We start from the raw sequence: 20841 nt of genomic DNA, 5'->3' as shown, positions 1-20841 counted from the left end.
AATGTTTCTCCTTCCAAGCTTTTAAACAATATATGAATTTCTTTCTCCTCCCCAAATTTCACTTTGCGCTTTGCGAAACGTAAACCTGACTGCCATACATTACAAGCTTCTGTTGCCATGGTCACTAAGATGTGAAATGCACATTTCCTGTCAGGGAGGAAGCTCAGACTTTTGAATGTGAGGCAAAAGCAGGTGTTTTGATGCAAAAAGCTAAAACGCAAGACCAACATTTTCGAATACCGGTTTCAAAACACTAAAACAAAGAAAATCCCAAATAAATAATTTCCTCTCACAGTTTTGTACACACACACACACACACACACACACACACACACACACACACACACACACACACACACACACACACACACACACACACATACACATACACACACACACACACACACACACACACACACACACACACACACACACACACACACACACCAGACACTCTTTATGAGCGAGTGTCCTTGATAATAAGAGGCTGATAGTGTGATTAAGTTACAGCAAATTTAGTGGAGTGCAGCAGAAGCTTCAGGAGAATGTGTGTGTGTGTGTGTGTGTGTGTGTGTGTGTGTGTGTGTGTGTGTGTGTGTGTGTGTGTGTGTGTGTGTGTGTGTGTGTGTGTGTGTGTATGTGTGTATGTGATGAAACTGAACTGCTTGCCTGTGTGGACTCATTTAGCGCTGACTATGCAGTTTTAATGTGCCTTCATGAGCTTAGGCCTGCGCAGTGGAGGGTTATGTTAGAGGGATGGGAGAGGGAGGGGCCAACGTAACAACAGCTGTGACCCAGAATCACACACACGCATACACACTCCTATTCTCTTTCTGTCTCAATGTCACAAACACACAGACACACAGAAACAGATAGTACACGTTGGTGACAGGGAGAGGGCAGCAGAGACAAACCCAGGGAGACAAATACAAACTGTGTCACCTTTTGGAATGAAGTGTTCATGCTGAGTGAAAGTGAGACAGCACATTGTGTGTGTGGTCATGCCTCACACACTCCCACTGACCGACTGCTGTAACGGCATCCTGCTATTGATCCAAGGGAGAGAAGGAGAGCCAGAGACAGACTGAGAGACAGACAGGGTGCACGGAAGATCTGTCATCTATTGGTAATCCACAGCAGATTTCACCCCCCCACTGACAGGAGTCTTTGTTTCTGTCTGGCTGTGTGTGTGTGTGTGTGTGTGTGTGTGTGTGTGTGTGTGTGTGTGTGTGTGTGTGTGTGTGTGTGTGTGTGTGTGTGTGTGTGTGTGTGTGCGTGTGTGTGTGTGTGTGTGCGTGTGTGCGTGTGTGTGTGTGTGTGCGTGTGTGTGTGGGTGGCTGAGAAAACATGGAGAGTACTTTCCTGTGAGATCTGAGTAAAATAAACTGTAACACTTACAGTATATGTATGTACTGTATGTGCATACACAACATAAAATATCCTAAATGTAGAACAAAGGAGACCAGAACTGGACTAACAATCATCATACTGTGTGGAATCAAATGTGACACCATTTGACTGATGTTGCTCAGGTGTGTGTGCTAATTGTATTTAAAGGACATTGAGAAGGAACTGCCTTTGGCATTTTCTTCTTACCGTAACTCTTCAATGCAGTTGTTTTTTTAACAGAAGTAATATCAAACCTTTTGAACTCAGATGTATTTAGTTGTGAGTTGTCTTGCTGCTGTCTCTTTTTAAATACACTTGCCTTGCCTTAGCTCCATTGGGGGAAATATATAAGTGCCAAACCCTTACTGTCAAGATGATATGATCACCATTCATCTGTCATGATAAAGAGTTATCTTAACTTCAATCACTTGTCTGCCCTGATGGAACAGTTACCGAACCCTTTAAACAATATGAGGGATTGCAGTGATAGATGTAGAATAGCATCGGAGGATGAAAGCCTCTTTATGGTCACACATACATGGATTCATAGAATGATAAGAACATATCTTCATGTATGTCATGTTTGAAAGAAAACACATTTCCAACATAGGAGGCGGAGAAATAGGTTTTCTTCCAACCTGTTTTAATTGACCTATTCATTTCGGTCACAGTGCAGCCACATTAAATTCCCTCTCTCCAGCCTGGCCATCCTTAACACCAATTATTCAGTCGCTTCTCTCCTCACCTTTTATTCATTCACTCATTTCTTTATTGTATTCACGTCAATGTCCCTATTATTCCTTTTTGTGTTCCACTCAACCCCAACACATTTTAAAGTACACATCCTTTCCCCTTCATCTTTACACCAAGAAAGGCCCGTTCATGACTGCCTTTCATCCTGTGTGATAGACTGCTGATAGCCCTTTATGTCTATGAGGGTTTTGGATAACACTAAGTGAACAGTGTAATAAACTCAGGACACTCGTGGGTAAATGGCACCTTGTAGATTACTGACAAATACACCTCTCAAGGTGACGGACAGGTGGAAGGATGGGGGAGCGGATAACAGATTGTGAGATAAAAAACCTCTTCGCCCTGGTGATTTGTGTCACAGGGTGCTTATCTGTCAGCAAGTATCAGAGAGAGCACAAGCAGAGGCTGAGTGTGTATGTGCTTATGTTTACAGTACACCTGCATACACAAACGTACTGTGAGTGTATATATATACTTGTTTGTGTATTCATGTCTCTGTCTACTGATCCCCTTACTTTCCTACATTCTTCCTCCAGCCTCGGTATCAGAGAGGCATCTAAGAAGCGTCCCAGAGCGCCGAGGAAGCTGTCTAGATTGAATTTCAAATCAATGTTACAGAAGTTGTGTTCTAGCCTCAGCTATTTTCAACACACAGGGTGAGGCTCTGCCAGGAGGGAGAGGCGAGGGATCTGCATGTGTGGGAAGTAGTATGGGCCAAATCATTATATTAATGCTGGGGAAAAAGCCTGGGCTTGAATAAGACGAATGATGGCCTAAGTCGGTGCTTCAATTTCAAAGTTATTAAATACTCAAGAGCTGGGGGAGAGCGTGGAATTGATATGAAGTCTGAGGAAGATTATCAGCTCTCCGCTGCACCGAGTATTCAGCATGTAAGTATAGAGGTGCGAATGTCTATTGATTGATCTTCTATCAGAGCAGGATGCCCTTGAGAGTCATGGAGCTTCTTTAATGATGTGCATACAAGATGTGAGGCAATCAAGTTACAGTGTAAAATGTAAACGTGTAAGACCATGCTAAAGGAAATGCACCATTTCCATACATGTTGGATTTCTTTTTCATAGACCTGCATGATATAACCAGAGACCTGTAACGTGTGTTTGGTTGCAGTAGATGTATATATGAGTATTAAACAGTATGAAGAGATAACAACATTGAGCTTTAACAAAGGAGCTAGTTTCCTTTATGTACCCAAAGAAAACCCCTAAAATCAATGTATGGCAAGAGGTAAAGTGTTTACTAATATATTTTTTTTTTATTGAGTCAGGCACAATGAGTTTACATTTATACAGTCAATATATATATATATTTTTCCTTTCCCCCCCTCCCGGTCCTAGCTAGTAAATTAAATAACTAACTAAATAAATAGATACATGTATAGGTAAAAGTAAAGTAATGTAGAAGATAATATTAAAAGAAAATGAATAGATAAGGAAATAAAGAATAGTAATAGTAATACATGTACCCATATACTCACATATGTACCTACATATACACATACAAGTGTGTACATACCCACACACATGCACACATGCACATACATACACGTACATACATACATACATACAGTACATGTATACAAAGAGAGAAAAATAAATAATTAAAAATAAAGCGTTTACATTCATCAACTTAATATGAATGCTTTAATTATAAAAGTTTGGATTGCATCCGCAGAACAAAACATCTAAGAATGATAAGAAACAACAGACAGATACTGAATGCTGCTGTTGGTAGGGTTTCTGCTCATATTGCTGTACACCTCTGCTCCACCAAAATCCCTAAACTCATTCAAACAAAGTGTGAGATTAAGCATAGTCTGGTTGGTGTTTCTGGTAAAAAAAAATGTTTAACAAGTACATATATACGCAGTAGCCCAAATACTATTAAACAGCAGTGTGGCAATGCCAGTCTGTTCGAGCAGTTTTGTTGGTTTTTTGTTTTGATTTGTTGTCAAGACATTTTTGGCATTTAAAAATGTAAAACGCGTTGTTGTTTCTGATGAAAAGTGGGCCCTACTGCCTGTCTGCCACAAGTAGATGTTACATGGAGGCAATCCTACATACACATAAAGTAGTAAATCCTCACTTGCTTATGAATATGAAGTGGTACAAAGTTAATGTATATATGACAAAGAAAGCCCCTGTAGCCTGACTTTCTCTTCAAAAAAGTCAGTCATTGCATTCTGTTCTCTATCTGCCAATTATCTCATTCAGCTTAATCTCACTCATTCCTTTTCCCCCCAATTATCTTCTTCACTCTCTCTTGGCTGTCTGACCTCCCACCCGTAATAAAACCTGCAGGCAGAAACTGAGGCCTTGAATTTGAAACCAAATGTACGGCTTTGAGGGAAGCTTGGTATCTGTGGGCGAGGTCACTATCTGTGACCACCAGAGCTCTCCAGCAACCCTCGAGAATAGATGACAGGAACCCTCAGAGCCTGTGTAAAGTGTGTAAAGTGTGTGTGTGTGGGTGTGTGTGTGTGTGTGTGTGTGTGTGTGTGTGTGTGTGTGTGTGTGTGTGTGTGTGTGTGTGTGTGTGTGTGTGTGTGTGTGTGTGTGTGTGTGTGTGTGTGTGTGTGTGTGTGTAGTCATGTTGAGTCACGATCGAGAGTCAAAGAGAGACCGTGCCTATCCAGCTGTCTCATCTGGCCAGATGGCTGGGAGTCCCTGTCTGTATATGTCAGGGATCAGAACATGGCTTATGGCTCTGCAAAGCCCTGCTGCGCTCTTACTACTCTGTGTGTGTACGCAGAACACACAGTGCTGGAAAAGAAAAACACACAAAATAATGTATGACTAATGACAGGTTGGGGATCAGGGACTTAAACAGGAACTAAACTTCAAAATATAACAACAAACTATAAAAGCTCCGATCAGAATATGATTGAAAACCCTGTAAGGAGGGGGATTAGTGTACACACACACACACACACACACACACACACACACACACACACACACACACACACACACACACACACACACACACACACACACACACACACACACACACACACACACACACACACACACACACACACACACACACACACACACACACACACACACACACACACACACACACACACACACACACACACACACACACACACACACACACACACACACACACACGACAGTAGTACAGTGATAGGAAATGAGTCTTATTGCAATCCCTACCCACAACAGGTTCATCCAGCACTAGGGAGGGATGTTATTTCTAACAGATGACTGAACAACAAAACACTGTAACCTCTCCTGGAAAGAGTCAGTGTTCAGTCATTTTATAAAATCCCTATTGCTTGGTCCACATTCAGGATGCATTACATCATTGTCACAGTATGCATCTCACTTCTTCGTCTCAGTGCTCTTCTCTGCTCCACATTACTCTTAGAGCTATTTCTGAACCTGCTGTGAATATTTTCTCTCCACTGGCCTTAATTGACTGGTGTGACATATGCAGTCGTGTTCCCCTGGGCATTGTGCTCCATAGCGCACTGTGTTTAAAGCCTGACATCACTGTAAAGGCCTGATGCAAAGCTGCAGAATTATTTCTAGGCTTCTGGGATCTCTTACTATCATCCTAACAGGCTCCCTGGAGTCCAGAGCATTCCTCGAATATGTTAGAAAAAAACTTGAACCCTTATTAGTACTACTGCGTATCTTTCATTTTAACTAAGCCGTATTCTGCATTCACGCTATCCTTGTCAAAGTAAGTGTTGTGCTTGAAACACGTGCATTCATCAGTGGCTTTCAGTAACAAGTGCCAAAGTGGCAGGTCTCTGTTATCAATAGACTAAATGTCAAAGGAATCAAACGCCTTTCAATTGCATTGCATTCACCCGGAATAATCAGAAAATAGACCTCGCTACAGTTTCACAGCTTAACGTCAAAATAATGTATTCTCACAACAGCTCAGAAGTAATCAAACTGATTATTTTAGTAAGTGTGATCATGAAAACTAATGTCTTCAATGTTTCAATCATATTTCACACATGAATTTTCTTAATTTAATACAATTCCTTCATCGAGCCAAATACTGAAGATACCTGACTTAGGACTGTGGGTCTCTTTCGCAGAATCAAAGCCCCTCACAAATCACAAATGTTATGACATGCCAACCAATATGCATTCCCTGTCACTCAGTCTGCATGCAGCGAGGCAGTGCTGTGCATTTACAGTAGGTTTATATGAGGAATTATACTGCTGCTCTCATGTATGCAATGTATGTTCACTAAGGAGATTATATACTTGAAAATGGGACAGGTCTTTCTGCCTATGGTTAGTCTCTCCCCTCTCTCCACTCCCTCCCACACAACAAACAAAGCGCACACATCGGTTTATCCTCAACAATCAGGAGAAACACACTTGGTCTTATTTACATATCCATCCACAGCGGATTAACTCCTTTCAATAGCACAAGTCTGAAGCAATCCTAAGGGTGCGCGATTCATGACAGGCTTTGCACAGAGTACCCATTATGAATTATGCAAACATGCACAAACATCAATGGTATTCTTGGGTCAGCACTGATTAGATGTCAACATGCAAAAGCTTTGAGATGCTTAGAACAATACGCTTGGAAATGTTGACACTGCATACTAACGGCATGTGAGCTTTCCTCAGTATTTATCCCCACTTTGAAACCCATGTTTTGTCTTCAACAGTTCTTAAACATAACCACCTGTTCCAAAAAAGTCTGAACATGTGACAGCTATGACAAACTGAACATCGTCACCAGGCATGTAAAGCTATTCACTGGGAATGTGAGAATTTGTTATTACCACAATTATGACACCCAAGTGTCCCAGAGAGCATTCATGATGTTGAAGGGGAAGCACTAATACTCATGAACAGAGGAGCACAGTCCCGATCAAATCCAGCAGGAAATTCCTCCAGAAAGCCAGTTGTCTCTATCCCTCAAGCTCCAGAGGTTTCGAGAGGGAGGAGTAGATAGGGGGGGACTTCAAAGAACCAACAGCCAGATTCAAACTACATAATGTGGGAAAAAGTATAAGACGGCATCCGCCTTGACACTTCTGTTCTTACAGAGGCTCCAAAAGATCAACAAAGGCCGACATCACCTCCATAATAAAAAAAAACAACTGGATAGCACTCGCTTGTTGGGATCAATGGGGATTTTAAGATCTTTCCCTCTATGCGACTGTGTGCAAGTTTCTGCCCGCATACAAAATCAATGGGCATTACCATGAGTCTCCTTCTCACAGGGACTAAGTAACAAGCCTTGGTGTTCAGCATGACATGTACTCTGAAGCTGATGAGAGCAGGGGAGAAAAGAATCCCAGTCCATAAACGGCAGAAACTGCAGGGCCAGCGAAAAGCCGCCTCTCCGCTCAGACTTATGAGGACTTGGGGAGAGATGCAGAAGGCACCTACACTCTGAATTCCCTCTGATTGTTCCCTGCAGTTGGCTGTAGGGTAAAGAAAGGGTGGATGCTACCATGCCTTTAGTTTGAGCACATACCATATGCAGTCTTAAAAGCTGGGACAATAATGTGTTTCTAGGAAGACGGCATGTTCACTCACAATCATAAAATAAATGTGAGGTTATAAAAGGCTACAAGAAATCTCTGACAGAGGGGAAAATACAATCGTGTTCTCCTCCTGGGATACAATTCAAAGCAGATTCCCTGAGTGGAAATTGGCACACTAGTGGGCCAGAATGAGTGCTGAGGAAAAGAAGACTGGAACACCTGCCAAGCCATATAAATCATCTCTAAAGGGAGAATCTTTACTGAGAGGCTCTGCACGAAGGTCCGTCCGTCCGCCGAGCGAGCCTGCACTACAGCCCGCTAAGATTTATCTGATTATCACTAAGTAGTGGCTGAACAGCAAACATCCATTAGAGCAAATTATGTTCAATCCTGGGAAGCATTAGTTCCCCAAAACCCACACACACACACACACACACACACACACACACACACACACACACACACACACACACACACACACACACACACACACACACACACACACACACACACACACACACACACACACACACACACACACACACACACACACACACACACACACACACACACACACACACACACACACACACACACACACACACACACACACACACACACACACACACTCTGCTAGGGCTTAGACATGGAGGATTTGTGTATGGTTTGAGCCAAAAGAAGTAAATTGGATTGTGAGTGAGCATTGTGGACATCCATTGTCTTATCTATGGGGGAATATCTTGAGATGCTTTGTCCAAAACAATCCTGTTATGTTGACCCACAGATAAGCAAAAAAGCAGACACACACACACACACACACACACACACACACACACACACACACACACACACACACACACACACACACACACACACACACACACACACACACACACACACACACACACACACACACACACACACACACACACACACACACACACACACACACACACACACACACACACACACACACACACACACACACACACACACACACACACATTCATAATGTAAAAACCTGTGTATATAGAACTATATAGTAAATGATTATTTTGGCACACCTTTAGCAAATATTGTACCTCCTGCAATTTTGATATCATTCTGATTTATAGTTCAGCCTTAGCTGTAAGCAATCTTCACCAACCCCACATTGATCTTCCTCTCTCTTCCTCAGGTGTGTGCCACCTTAAGGTTCCCTGGCTAGAAACCAGACAGACATCTATCCACAAACACATCTCCATCACCCCCCCCCTTTACTTTTCCATCTTCCTCTTTCCGATTTCATTTTCCTGAAGGACAGTGTGGCTGATAGCCAGTCACTCCCTTCACCATCTGTGTTTACTTACAGTGAACTAAATGTGGACACACCACAAAAGCTGATAAAGATTGACAGAGACAAACATGAACTGACAGGGAAGCACACAGAGGCTGGCGTTTATTTTTTATATTCTCTAACGACTTTTCCCTTAATTAGTCTGATGCGAGGCTTGTTAAAATGCCATATTCCAGCTGCGCATAACTGATGACTACCATTTGATTTTGAAACGCTGTCTTTTGTTTTTAGATTCCTAATGAATGTGTTTCTGAATAACCTGAGAAGCTTTGGTGTTGTCATAACAACCTGTTCTGTTCAGTGCTAAAAGCACCTGCAGTTCATCCCTCACCACATTCAGCTCAGAAAGGGAACAGCTTAATTTTAGCAAGCTGTCAGTTATTTTCAACACCGCTTCTTCCCAAAATGGATTGCACACTACAGAGTGAAACCTAACTACATAAAACTCAAAAACTTTGATTCCCGACCAAAGAAAGCAATCGAAAAAGTATTTCCAGAAAGCTATTTTGCAGACGAGGCCACCAAATCGAGACATGGATGTTTGCGCTCCTTCTTTTCTCCCACAGCTGAACTTTTCTATTTAGACCTGTCAACAGTCTTGTTGTGCTCAGTGGTTTGCGGTCAGATGCCGTTTCCTAAATAGAAACCATCTATCAGAGGCTAAGTGGTGGCTGAGAGATGTCATTGTGGTCATGAGTGGGTGATGGCGGTGAAGGAGGAAGTGGTAGAACCACTGAAAAAAACAGTTCCAAGGGTTGCATTTATCCTTGTGAAAGAGCTAAGTGGGCTAGATCGAGTCCAGTGCACTTGAGGGTGAATAGAGTTAATTTCTATGTGAAAGGAATAAGGAGGAGTCTTTGGATGCCTTCACACTAGAATCCATAATAGATGTCTGCAAATACAAATTCCTCCTCAGTCAGTGTCTATCAAAGACAAGATACATTACAGCACACTTTATATTGCAACGGATAGAAGCAAATGAAGCTCACATGTAAAAGAGCAAGGATCCGAGAACCAATATTTATCTTCACTGTGACTCTCATACAGCGCATGACAAGGCGCTGTCCATGCATCATCGTGTGACGGCTGCCTTTTGTAATGTGACCTTTATTGTCACTGCAGATTGTGTTGCAATGTATCATAATGTAATGATGATGGGGTGTTGGTACATTGGTCCTTCTTGTTTTTATACCTCAGGAGAGGGGCACAATATAATGAACATCTTAAAATACATCACATCGTAATCCGATAAACCACATCACATTCTATTTTTGCAGAGATGCACTCCATGGCATTAGGACTAGGTGGCATCTGTAAGTCTCACAAGCAGCCCGGTTAGAGACATGTAATGTCAGGCTGTAGGGCGCCTGGTCCACCGCTGTGTTCCAGACTGAACATCTGAAATTGTGTACAAACATCAAAGCCTACTGGTTTCTAATTGTCCTATAGCTCCACCAGCCAGTTGTTGTCTTAAGGAACACTGGATACATTACAATGAAATGTGTTCAATTGAAAAAAGGATAGAGACCAAAGGATGAATCCCAATGATTTTTTTTTTTTTTTCTAAATATTTTTATTCACATGTAAGAAAAAAAAAAGTGTAACAGTGCATTACAGCGATTAAGGCATTTTCATTTTTTTCCCCCACCAAAAGAACCCTTACTCACTTTCCCTTAACCCCGCCCCATCCCATCCCAACCACCCCTCTCCCGGAGAACTGACGCAACAACTGGCTGGTGGAGCTATAGGACAATTAGAAGTCAGTAGGCTTTGAGATGTTTGTACCCAATGACTTTTGAATCCCTGACTTTTAGTACCACCAGCATGTTGAAGTCTTTACCTCAAATACATTGATTGACACAGCATTTCATTTGTTCATGACTCAATAACCTTGTGACTAGGTTGACAACTGTTGGATGTGTTGCCACATTATTGCCACCCTTGGTGTAATTGTCATAAGTTTTGTGATTTCTTTAAGTGCCAACATCTGGACAAAATGTGACAGTTTTTCTAATTTTGTCTAATGGTACTCATGTAAGCATACAATAGCATCCTGAGTCTGAGTCGCAAATTGAGGATGTCGTAATTCAAATTCAGCTCAAAGGACCAGTGCGCCTTTGTCCCAGAGTGTGTCTGTAGACCTTTAGTTTCACACGTTTGCTATAACTAGCTAGATTTGGTCACAGTTTATTTTCAAGTATATATAAAAGCAGAAGATACCATAGTAAAGTTAGCTCATTTCTCTGCTGTACAGTATAAACCCACTTTACACATACACGGATAGCTGTCGACATGGCAGAATCAAAGACAATATGGTATTTGTATCTTTTAATACTTGCTAGACTAACTGCCTGCCCACAGGTCCACTGGGAGGACATGCTGTTACATCAGTCTGCTCCTGCCTTTGGATACATTCAGTTTCTGTTCAAGCCTGGTCTACTAAAAATCACATTCCCATACAACTAAACTGCACTGTCAATTACATTCAGAGGAAACGCAATTGGGTCAAACGCCCAGGAGACTGAATCAGAATCAGGATACCTTTATTCATCCCACAGAGGGGACATTCACATTTGTGACTGGTTTCTGTGTCCAGTGTGAAATCAAAAGTCTGAACATTAAATCTGTATTTTGCTGCATTTGTATTCAATAATTGTATCGATTATAACGTGAGCTAGTGTTTAGAATTGATTATAGAATGTATAATTTAATAATGTTGCTGTGTAACGACCTTAAAGATAGGTAGGGCATGGGGACAGTGCTTTCTCAAATATAAATAAATAATATCAAACAACTGGGATATATAAATTGTACCTTGTCATTTGCTACATCCGAAATAGATTTATCTTAACCGTTTTTGATATCTCAGAGGCTGCACTAGCTCTCCTTTTGAGAACAATCTCCCCGGCAGCAGTAAAACCGACTCAGAGTCTCCGTGCACCTCCTGCACAGAGGCTCTTCTGTTTGCATCACTGCTGCAAAAAGGAGGGTTGGAGGTGAGGGGTGACCCAGCAGGCAAGCCCCTGGATCAGGTGGCCCGGTGATACCAGACCTGGCCACCGCAGCCCCTCCCACATCCTGCCCTGACAATGGGCAAAGCCAGGCAGAACCGTCCTCTGCTTTAATTGACTACACAATGATTGCATTCTCCTCCTCGTTCTCTGGCTTGTCGGGGGGGGGGGGGGGGGGGGTACAGGGGAGACACACACAGCCTAATTGCCACCTTGCATATGGGACAGGCTTAGACAGCACAGGTCTGGCCCATAATGGATGTATTAACCTCTATGCATGCTGTCACAAAAGGCCCAAGTTACAGAGGCACAATGCTCTCACTCTTTCTCTCTGTCCAAGAACTGTTGTTTCATTCATTTGGCCTGGAGACCTTCAGGGGGACTGTGATAGATCTACCTGGGAAAGGCTGTTATCTAATGACTGGGTGCTGCAGTGCGTGTGGTCCCATTGTTAAGAGGAAACAGTTGATTTAGTGACAAAGTAACAATACAGCATGTGTGCTCTGTCATTTTCAGACTGCTTTAATAAAAAACAAGAAGAAGAATCAGCCCTTTTGGTCCGTCTGATCCCAAACAATTATCCTCATTATGGCTCCTGAGAAAGAACACAAATAGAAAACATTGGGGCAATTAGCAACGTTTCTGTCGCACAGTAAGTTGTTGTCTTACTGCTCATGGTAAATTGCTAAAATACAAAGACTCTTACTCTCAGATTGTGGATTCACCTAGACACTTAGAGGACAATTATCCAGAAAATTCCCCTCAGTTAAATACAGCGTTCCTGAGTGCTCATTTAAGATAACCAACCTGGAACGTTTGTGTCATTTCAGTGGAGACTTCTGCCTAAGTTACACAATGTATTCCCTTCATAAGTCAGGATTTGCCTTGCTTTCCTCGCCTCGTAAAAAGAGATATTCGTCTAGAATTCACCTCCTGGAGGGAAATTAATCTGTAGCATTCCAGGCAAATGCGGCAGCGACATTCCAAGTGGGAAGCTTAGGAATTCCCCCCATACAGTATTTTGGGCTTTAATGATAAGTTAGGATGGCTGAGCAACATAACCACACAAAGCAGTGAAAAAAACAGGGCCAGGAACCGCAACAAGCGTGCACAACTGCAAGAATGTGATTCACTGTGATGTGGTGTAAACGCAGAGGAGCACACACACTCTGCTCCCAACCACACATCCACAGGCATGGGCAAAAACAAACAAACAAAAACAAACATATACACCGGCATGCAGTTCAAATATCAGGACCAAAACGCTAGGATTAAAGAATCAACAGACCTCTTGATCTAGTCATCACATAGGCATCAAATCAGCCTACTGTATATGCAACTGTGATTGGTTATAGGAAACCTGTTCTGAAAACTCAAAACAAACAACATTGCTTGAATTGTGTAAGGTTGGTGCAAGCTTTTGATCCATCATGTCTTCATCACAAAACCTTACCAAAGTTACACAAGTCTGTTTACCTGTTTTTAAGCCAATGGTTGCAACCTTTATCCTATGTGTCTTTCTAACCAACAATGTTTGTTATAAGAAGAAGAGTTCCAGATGTGGAAAATATGCTTATCATTGGTTAGGTTAGCTTAGCTTAGCATAAAGACTATAAACGGAGGACACAGCTAGCCTTTACATTTTGTGATTTTGACTATTTCCTGGAAAAGCCTCTAAGATGTTTCCATGTAGATTATTTCCTCAATATTCCTCATATTACATTTACACAAGAATGTAATCCAGTGACTTTCCATAATTGGTGTTATAAAAAAGTGTCTTGATCTAGTGGACCTCGGGTTGAAAAACAAGAAATGCTCCTTCACTCACGGTATCATCTCCAGCCACTCAGTCGGCCTGTAATCACATTACGATTAGGATACTCACGGCTCTGCCACATTACACTGTGAGCGCATAAACACTTGTCAGACAGAGAGAAAATGGAGAGAATCTAAAAATACAGAGCAAAGAGGCGAGGGACAAGCCGAAGATTAGTACCGCCTCAACAAATCAAACAAACAAAGTGAAGAAAGGAGCAAGAAAGGGAGGTGGAGACAGAGAGAGAGAAGGACAGAGAGAAGGGATGAAGGGAGGGAGGGATGGTGAGGAAGGAAAGCCACTTCTTCAGGAGCTGACCTAGTAAAACATTCATGAAGAATGTCGATATGTGAAGTGTGTGAGAGCGACGAGGGTGTGATGGGAGTTTAGTGCTCGGGAGAACAGTTCTCTGTGTTTCAGTTCTCAGTGTGTCAGAAAAAAAATATTTGAGACTTGAGATGATTAACAGGCACGTTCAGGGTCTCAACTTTAAAAGAGACAACGAGCTGAGACACAGACAACACACAGGCACAGAGAGAAAGAGAGACATGAAAAGATGTCACTTCTTTTGAGATCATCCAGAAATGGATTAGAAATGAGTCAGCTGTTAATTATGATGGATGGGAATGATATAAGATGACTGAGCGCACACTTTAATGACGAGTCACAAAAGACATTAAGCAGAACACACATACGTGATTGACACTTCAATTAAAACATTACACACTGAACACTGGCGGTAGACTTTATCAAGACTTCACTAAGCTTTATTAAACTTTCGCTGCCACAAATGACCAGCTGAAACAGTGTGTTTGCTGAGGACTGGGCAGATGTGACAAGCCACTGAACGCAGCTGGTTACACAAGCGTCAAAGCATCGCGCTAATTAACCGGCTCATCTCACAGCCTACGAGAGGTCAACGCATAACAGCGCCCACACAATGACTGCACCGACACACACACACACACACACACACACACACACACACACACACACATATACGCACGCACAATACATGCATGGTTAACCAGATAAAAACACTTCAAGTTCAATCACAGGCAAACAACCCACATCCTTTGCTCAGCAACAACAGTGTGTAACTGAAATATTGAGAATGTCATTACGCGGGGTTGTTTACATGACTGCCTGAAATAGAAAAAAGTATAATTCAGTGTAAATGAGGGAAACTGTGGCCGTTTCTCAATCTCGAGGAAACTGGCTTCCAAGCCAATATTTCAAGGATGCTACGTCATCGAGTGCCACCGAAGGGTTGTTCTAATCTCCAGCATACTTGGAATTCCACCAAGGCCGCGTCCTTGGTTTGGGGGTAATTTCGAGGCTGCACATGGGTAGACTTCACGTCCTTAAAATCCCCACAATGCTTTGCGCACGGACCAATTTCAAAAACCCTTGCGGAGAATTGCTGAACCGACTTACATTTAAATGTAAGTATGTAGTGGCGTAGAACATGTGTTGATAAATATGTTACTTTGTTACATTTGTTTGTTATCATCAAAAATGTGTCTGTGAAAGTAAAGCAAGTTCATAATTAGATAGACATCGTGAGGTATTTATTTTCGGTACAGTTTATGTTGAAACCGTTAGAGAGAGTGGCACACTTGTTAGCCTGTTCCATTCTTCTTCGTTTTCCGAAGCCGTGGCTTGGAAGCATACTTGCTTCGTTTCTGAAGGAGGTGACTTGGAAGTACGCGACTACCAAGCCAGCATCCTCGCGATTGAGAAACACCCAGAGAGTGAGAACCTACACACATGGTACGACCCTTGCAGTAATGTTACAGCAGCAGCAGCCTGAAGCTAGATGACATAAATCTTTGAAGGTTAATAAAGAAGTCGAGAGGTGAGTGTTGGGATGAAAGAGGAGTGTTGAAGGGGGGAAGGAGAAAAGCGGCTATGTAAGATGAGCAATCCTGAGCCGTATTAGAGCAGTTTAAAAACAAATGAAGCTTAAAGACGCGCAGAGGGAGCCGGTAGTGCCGAGAGCCTGAATAAAAAGCCATCGGACCTGCCGTCTAAGGCCGCCTGGCTGCGAGTACGAAGCTGCAGGAGAAACAGATGTTGTGAAACTTCAACACTCACTTGTGTGTGTGTGTGTGTGTGTGTGTGTGTGTGTGTGTGTGTGTGTGTGTGTGTGTGTGTGTGTGTGTGTGTGTGTGTGTGTGTGTGTGTGTGTGTGTGTGTGTGTGTGTGTGTGTGTGTGTGTGTGTGATAATAAAATGTAGAGGAGGATCGCAGCAGATAATGTTTGACAGCAGACATTAACTTTGCCTTAGGTGTTTCTCTGTGTCTGGTTTCCATTTTTTTACGACCAACAAAAGCCATTTCTTAATAAATCAAACTTTACTGCTGGAACCACCTCCTGTATTAATGAGCTTACATTCAAAGTCTAGGGTCTAGGGAAATATTGAGGCTATGGGAAATAAACTATGGTCAAGGTGTGATTAGGGCTAGGCGAGATATTTGGTTCAATTAGGCAAAGATCGTGGGCTAATAGAAAAGGCAAATGTTAATTGGAGCTCTATAATGAGATGCAAACTCTATTCATTCCAGTTCACCAACCGCAGCCTCACAATATTGAGGAACACACTATTCTGCACTGGACATAAATTGTTCAGTAAGAAAATGCACCATATTGCATTCGAAATGGAATCTTTTGAAACAAGTAACTAGTTTCCTAACCTCACCAAGAAACGGTAAAGACTAACCCCCACAGGGATGTCAACACAATCAAAGAGTTTTGTTGTACAACACTCTTTGGTAACTCCCTCTGTCTACATCTCTCAAACAGGGCAGACAGCTTGTCTCTCTAACTGCCTCACGCATCTTACAAAATCCAGTTTTCTCTTCTTCCTATATACACTTGTGTTTTCTCTTTCTCCCAACATGTATTGTAGAGCTATATGTTCACAAGCAAAAATCAAAAATGAAGCGAGGACAAAAAGAGAAGTATAAACCACTTCCTAGACGAACTTCGCACGACATGCCCACTCGTGAGCAGACCACACCTGCTCTACAGATCCTCATCTATTTCAAAGGTCAGCTCAGACAAATTGCTTCACATCCTGAGCTGCTGTGTCCGATGCTAGATGATTGGCCTTGTGTGACATGAGTGGACCCTCTGCAAGACCAATCTGATGCCAGGGCGGCAGAGCAGGGGCTGCTGGGAAAACCTCAGACAAAGCCATAGTTTACATAATCTTCACGTTAAAATATAGATACGACACTTCAGCTTTTTATTTGTTGAATTAGAATCATTCCCAATAAAATCACCAAGGTCTAGACGAAGAGGATGTTAATGTGAAAAGACCTGACGTTTCATCACTTTTATAGTCTCTTGTGCGCTTCAAGACTTTTTGACTTGTCACGCTGGAAGTCATTAGGGAAGTGTTGAATAGTGAGCGGTTGGGAGGGAACGAGCTGGTTTTCTACAGTGTGTGGAGACATAGAGTTGGCTCGTAGTCGTCACCTTCTGTGTAATATGCCCACAGCTCTGAGTGAGCGGATACAGCTGCGACTTGGCTCGCCGCGCACACATTCTCCAGTACCAGCCCTGAGTGATGGAGGGTGCGTGAACTCTATAGCCCCCTCAGCGTCCTTCTCCCCGCAGCTTGTGTGCATATGCTATTGTGTGTGTCTGTGTGTGTGAGCCGCAGCTGTGCGAACAGCTGTCTATAACATGTTTCATCTGTGCACACGCCCAAAGATGAGCTCAAACTGCACCTCTCAAAAGTGTGTCTAACTTTCTTATGGCCCTTCTTGGAGCTCTTCAGGGAAACACTGTTAAACAAGTGACTACCAAAGAAGAAGAAAAAACTGAAATTGATATGATGTGAGCAATACGTTTACCTTAAAGGTCTAAGAAAATGAAAAATACATCAGAAAGGATACTCGTGAATACAGAAGGGGGCTTTGTATGTGGTAGTGCAGTGAATTCCTACGTTTACAAGCATATGTAGATGTACAGTGTGCATGTGTATGTCATCATGCTGAGTTCATCCATGAAATGAGATGTTCAGGTTCCTAACAATGGGCTTCTTTGGATCATGATGGATCTTTGGAGGCTCCATGTGATGGGATTTTTTCACATGTGCAAACATTATCCAGTCATTGGGTTTCTATCCATGCTTGTACTGTATCTGCCTATGTGAAGGACAATTCACACACAAATTCAAAGAAGAACATATCTGGATTGTGATCTTGGCTTGATAACTGTAAGCATCAAGCTTATACCATAAATACAGCAAGCCATCAAAAACACTATATGAACAGCTCTGTTTCCTCACACACTTTACATGAAGGCCTGTAAATCAATAATAAATCATCAATCTTTTATAATCAGATCGATAACCAGAGCAGGGAGAGGCTCTCTGCAGAGGGCATTAGCTGGCTTCAGCACTAATAGATTTACCCCCCGTCTACAGGACATGGAGAGGATCCTTGGAGGAATGTCAGTCATAACCCAACTGGGGGGCTGTAGATATGATGAGGCCCTCAAATGGACTTGTGGTTATGAAACAGCATGCAGATGATAAAAAATGAAGCAGCCTCCTGGGTGTTGCAGCTAAGAGCCTTCACGGCCAACCCCACTGGCTTTACTAGCGCTAAGAGCAGAGCTTGTCAGAGCTCATCTGGCTCATGCAGATGAGACGTCCCCTAAGTCCCCACGGTGCTAAAGGACGCGCATGTGTGCCCTATATATGTTCTCGCACATGGTGTTTACATGCAATGAACCCTGTGTGTTGATATAACAGCTCACGGCATGACTGGGGAATGTACACAACAAACAGGCACATTTCTGCTATTCCTGCTATTTATAAACCATTTTGAACTATGAGACATTCATCAGAATCAAAGCGAGGGGTTGGGAACAGGCTTGTCAAACGGCGTGCGAGGGAAACATTATTTATTTTTTTGCATATCTGAGGCTTACACCTCCTCTTTCAAACCCTCCATCTGACAAATCCAATTAGCATGACATGAACATTGTATTTCTGTATACACCACAACCAGGATATTGGCAGGGGATGGATAGGAAGAGGAACCTGGATCTTGAGCCAGACAGACACGGAGGGCTGGCATGGAGGGCCTCCCCCTCGGCCTGTAACCCGGCTCCAGCTGGAAGTCCCAGTTCCTTGACAGGTTGGCAGTGCCGTCTGCTCCCCCCCCCCCCCTCCCCCTCCGGTCTATCTCTGCCTCTCATCTGTCTTCCAACACCAGTGCTCTCTTTTCACATGTCACTTCATTCCTCTCCATCCTCTACAGCCTTTGACACTTACTTTCAGAGCCATCTGATATCCCCAGCTTTATGGAGTGCACTGGATAGTTAGAAGCTTAGAATAACCATTCCTTACATTGACATTGAAACTTTCAATCAACAATAACATTTTTATTTTATTGCTGTTGTATTTATTCTGGTAAAAACAGTGTTTTCAGGATGGTTGAGGATACAAATAAGACTACACTTATATAATATTATACTATATGTTGAATTGTAGTGGTGGCTGCATAGGATCCTGTGTAATATGTGTGATCCAAACATTTCTACCAACTTCTATATCATTGACATGACCAAAAGTAAAAATACATTGACAAAAAGGTAATTGTCCTCATTTCCAATTGGATAATTGCTGGTATTTTGCCTTACAAATCAACATTTTCACTGCAGACAACAAAACAGTTTAACTCTCAGCTAGCTGCACACAAAGGGAAGCCCACATGGCTATTAACAGGGCGGTCCAGCAGCAATCTAACGACAACATACATTTATACTATAAATATGTTGTATTATATATATTTTCCCTTTTTTAAGGCTGATGGCATCAAAATGAATGTCGATGGAATTTCAAAGTTTCCTTTGTAAACGTCATTACAGTTAGAATGTCAGAACAATTACATTTGGTAGATCCTACCATCTTAAGTTCAAATGTAGTGTATTTTGAACTCATTTCCTCATGCTGTCACCATTGTGATCATCCACTCATAATCATCTTAGGTATTGAAGGATATGATTAGTGTAAATATCTGACGTTTTGCATTTTACCTCATTTACAATATCAACAACTGAGGGTACATATTTTATTTAATAGTCAGATTAAAATGCTTGGGAGGATCACAAACATCTGGCAGACACAACATTTTGAGGAAAAGCCTTTTTTTTGTGGGGGGAAAACAAGCCGTCGTGACCTAAAACACTTAAGCAAATTGCAGCTTTTAAAAACTAACAAGCATCTTCTTCCCCTTTGTGGGCACCCACTTTAAATCATCAAACCCAATCATAGAGTTTTTCAGACAGATAAAACGGAGCTAACTTTTCTTCCCATCGCTGCGCAGAGACAACATTGTGTGGAGGTGTCTGGCAGGCTGTCAGCGTGTGCAGTCTCCTGGCCCACTCCACTGAACAGATCTGCATTCTGCTCAAAGGAGGCCTGAAACATCAAAGCCTCTTTGAAGCACCACTTGATGCTGCACAATGGGACAAGCGAAGAAAAAAAACAATGCAATACAACAATGCTCTGAACTACTGTACCCAGAATGCACCACAGATCCAAAAATAAAAGTGGGACACATCAATGCCATGAAGAATCACTACCTCACGGGGTGCGTTAACAAAAGAAGAACAAAGCTTATTCTTCTACTTCTCAGGAAAATCTGATGTTTTTGTATTTCTGCTCTGAGGACTTAGGCATAATATCTGTAAACACTGGAGACATATGACTGTGACTGTCAAAGCATTATGTTTGAATTAAATTTGACAGGCTAAATAAAGAGCTGCGGGAATCTGTAGCATATTATCCAGAATGTGACATGTAATTACTGTCAAAGAGTTTCTGACAGCAGCTGAGAAAGATTTGACTTACATCTGCTGTAATTTTTTTTTTTTATGCCCGAGTAAAATGTATATTCTAAAGACATAAAAACGAATAAATAAACATATACATATATTTAGTCATGCAGACATATCAGGAGTTGACACAACCTTCACTCCTAAAGGACTCATTATCTGTGT

The 20841-nt window shown here is 42.2% G+C and overlaps 1 protein-coding gene across 2 annotated transcripts in view; it reads right to left on the bottom strand.

Annotated features, from left to right (window-relative positions):
- The window catches only part of fam20ca (FAM20C golgi associated secretory pathway kinase a), a 37467-nt gene that overhangs the window by 9111 nt on the left and 7515 nt on the right, over window positions 1-20841 (bottom strand). The window lies entirely within an intron of this gene.

Source organism: Notothenia rossii (assembly GCF_949606895.1).
Source record: "Notothenia rossii genome assembly, chromosome: 8".
Taxonomy (NCBI): Eukaryota; Metazoa; Chordata; class Actinopteri; order Perciformes; family Nototheniidae; genus Notothenia; species Notothenia rossii.
The sequence above is the reverse complement of the archived record's forward strand: the minus strand, read 5'-3'. Positions and strand labels throughout refer to the sequence as shown.